General features: G+C 37.4%; 1 protein-coding gene across 1 annotated transcript in view; it reads left to right on the top strand.

Moving 5' to 3' along the window:
• Positions 1-3,641, top strand: part of ATE1 (arginyltransferase 1) — a gene marked incomplete at its 3' end in the record, with an annotated part of 30,315 nt that overhangs the window by 4,026 nt on the left and 22,648 nt on the right. The gene's annotated exons all lie outside the window — the stretch shown is intronic.

Genomic DNA, 3,641 nt, shown 5'->3' with positions numbered 1-3,641 from the left:
CTGCTTTTAAACTGCTGAAGTGAAGTCTAAAATGCTAAAAGCGTTGGAACATCACACTCAGTCCTACTTTCTCCCCTGTTACTTGTTGCACCAGTACTGATGAGAACTTCAGGGTGGTTTTTTCCTTTGGGAAGATTTTTGTCTCCTCCTATGTGGAGGTTAATTTAAAGTAAAATAATGTTTTTTTCCTTAATGAACACTCAGTCCAATTGGATCAGGTATTCACCAGTTTAACAAGCAGTTTTGCATCGAAACAACAAGGCAAGTTTTCTGAAATTCTTGATCAGAAAACCAGTAGTGCAGCATAAAAGCAGTACTGTTACATCTTCCTGGAAAACTATTGCAGAATTTTTAAGGCTGTATTTTATATTTTGGTTTTATAAAATGGAGTAAAAACTTTTATAGCCCTTTTATAGTTTATTTAACTTGTATTTGTTGTGCAAAATCCTCTTGTTTTTAAAATAATCAATGATAAACTTTGGGTTACGTAAACTTCATTTTGGAAGCAAAATAAGTGGATATTGACAGCAGATGGCAGCCTTGGGTAAGTTATTAGCGGCCTTTGTTCTGAAAAAGATGAGATTTGCTCTTTAGTTACATTAAGAATAAGGTTGTGTCAAATTTGAAACACTGGGAATGCAGATAAAGCTTGAAATGCTGTTTGTCCTCTCTTTCAGAAAACTGGGATTTACTTTTATAGAGGAGAACTATGCATTAATGTGCTTCTTTCTTTCTGGAGGTGTTAAATGAAATATAAAAGTGAATACTAAATGGCTCAGAAAGTTTATTTGATTCGTACTTTCTTTTTTTAAGGGTAGGTGGTGTCACAGGTCGAATTCAGTTTAAAATTTTCCAGATAGAAAGGTGTTTAGTTTACATCTTGGAAAATGTAGACTTATACCATAGTAAGATTGTTTAATTGCATTTTTATGCCTTTATAAACAAAGCAGGTCATTGTCCTGTAGGAATAATGGGCTGTTTCTGCACAGTTTCGGATAGAAAGGAAGGTTTGCTTATGTCTGTATGAACATTCGTTGTTTTAAGAAGTTTTTCTTGCTAACTTAGAGCTTATAGAACATATGAGACATGAAACAGATCCTGATACAGTGCTCATTCTTCAAACGTATCATGAGTATTTTAAATGAACTCTTCCTCTGACTTGTCGGCCTATGAACAGGTCACATAGTATCTGTAGTTTCCTGAGAATATTTGTCCTTTTCTGGTGAATAATTGTAGCTGTTTGGATGAAACAAATACTCAAAACCCTGAGCTGAGAGGTCGAAACACTTGATCATAAAATCTGCTGGTGTGATTGTAGGATGTGTGAGGAGTGCCAGAGTGGTATTAGCTCCTTTCCTGAGTCGCTGAGATGCTTTTGACATTTCAGCTCTCGGGCAGTCTGCATGGAGAAATTAGGCTGGGACTTTGCTGGGTAAGCCATGAAGAGCAAACTGCTAACTTGCCTGGGGAGTGCACCTAAAAACTCTGTAAATTCTGCATGGTATGCACGTTAAAAAGAATAGTTTACAGCCTTACTGATATTTAAAACTTTTCCCCAATATTATAAAATAATTTGCCCATTTCTGTGATGTATCTCTTGGTAAAGCGAGATGCAGGCAGAGACTTGAGGGCTGCAATTCTTTGCAGGTGAAGTGACTTTGAACACATCAGTGAGCTTTTAAAATATCAGTGCTCTCATCATTTCTAATTTGCAGAAGGATCCTACTGTTCTAATTGTCCGTGGGAAGGTTTGAAGGGTAAAGGGCAAGAAAGGTGTCAGTTTTGGCTAATAAGTTATTTTCTGGCCTTCAAGAGGGTAAAGTGGGATAAGCTGCAGTTGAGTCTGGATTTGGATTCTTCTTTACTTTTAATAAATATTGGCAAATGTATATCTTTCCTAATGCCTGAAATGAAAGCACCTCACTGTTCAGGGTGCTTTCCCATTTGAAAAGGGAAGCCTTTCAAGAGTTGCCAGCGTGTCTTTTGCAAATACGTGGATTTCAAGAGAAAGCTAACGGCGTGAAAGGCTTCTGCAGCCTTTTGTCATAATCGTTACAGTTCTGGTTCTGTGCAAGATAAACGGCTGTATTTCCCTACGTTGGAGTAAGTTTATCTGCTCTTCCTCTCTTCTTGAAACATCTAATATTATGGCTCTTTTTTGACCTCCAACTCATCTACCAGTGCCCTAAGAAGTAATTAAAATGGAGACTTAAAGTTGCTTTGCATTCCATTAGCTGCCTGCTGGTGCAATTTTGAGTGCAACTTTCCCTTCGTAGGGAACTGAGACAAATATTCCTTGAGAACTGATTGTTTTGTCATCCTCTTGTGTCCAGCAGCGTGGCGGATTCCTACAGCTCTTGAACAGCTCCTGGCGTGAGCTGCGGGGTTCACTTACCTGTGTGCACCACATGGAACAGCCAACAGTGATGTACAAGGTTTAGGCAGACCTGAGTGTGCTAGGAAAATATTTCTTGCACTCTGGAATTTTTACTAGTTTCAATTTCTGGATTTACAGTTAGTATCTATTACAATCATACTGTCTATGGAAATTGCTACTTTTAAGTAGATTATTAGTTTGGTAACCATCCTTTCAGTGCATTTAGTGGGTAGCATGGGGTCCAGCCCTCTTTTGTTTGTTTTTAAATTTAAGAAAATTCTGTATTAATATTTCTAGTACTGGCATTCTCCAGTCTTGACTTTGTTTTACATTAGTGTCCTAAGTATAGAATTAATCTAGTCCATTTGTTGAGGAATTTGGACCACTTGATTTTTTTATTTGTGCATGTCTTTGGATTTCTATTGCTTTAACATTAACTTCTTGTAGTGCTACATTTTTTTTCGTGCTGGCCCATTTGTTTTCTAGGTTTGAATTGTAAGTAAATAACATTTCACAAATGGGATCTTATAAATGTTTGCTCTGTCTATTTATCTATTTATATCTGTTAACTAAAGATAGTGGTAAATTGTTTGCTTTACCTAACTGATTTACTTTTATCAATGTGAATACAATTTTAAGCAAATTGTGGCCTCTTACTTCTTTTTAATGTGATGTTAGTAGCGTTGGCAGTGGTGGTGCTGGCATTAGTAGTAACAGCGTTGACATTTCTAGACACTGCGTAAGGATTCTAGGTGACAAAAAATAAATGCTTTTGTGTGTGTGTGTGTCTTCTACAGGAATCTATTATGTAGCCACCTGGGTTTTTAATGGTGGTAGAACAATTCTGCGTGAATTTGGCTGCGAGGTTTTGTGCTTGTGTCTTTTTTTCTTTCAGTATTCCAAGTGGATCCTGTAGCTATTTGGATGCAGCGCACCATCACGCTATACATTAAACAGGAGTTTTTCTTTCTTTCCAAGAGGGGGATTTGGCAAAATGATTTAAGGATGGATGTAGCAGGAAGTCTTTTCGTTTTAGTTTTTTAGGCATATCCTTCTTGACTCTGGTGTTTCCATATTGAAGTGCTGCACTAAAACAAGAGGAAGAATCGTTGCAACTTAACTTGGCATCGGGTGGTGTTGGTAGTTGTAAATGCGAAAGACCATGTTACGTACAGACCACAGTCTGCACTTAATAGTGATTTTGACCATTTCTTTTCAGTGCCCACGCAGGAGCTGTTTGTTGCAAAACGTGGTGTTTAATTCC

This window comes from Apaloderma vittatum, unplaced genomic scaffold, assembly GCF_000703405.1.
Source record: "Apaloderma vittatum isolate BGI_N311 unplaced genomic scaffold, ASM70340v1 scaffold7623, whole genome shotgun sequence".
NCBI classification, from domain to species: Eukaryota; Metazoa; Chordata; class Aves; order Trogoniformes; family Trogonidae; genus Apaloderma; species Apaloderma vittatum.
The sequence above is the reverse complement of the archived record's forward strand: the minus strand, read 5'-3'. Positions and strand labels throughout refer to the sequence as shown.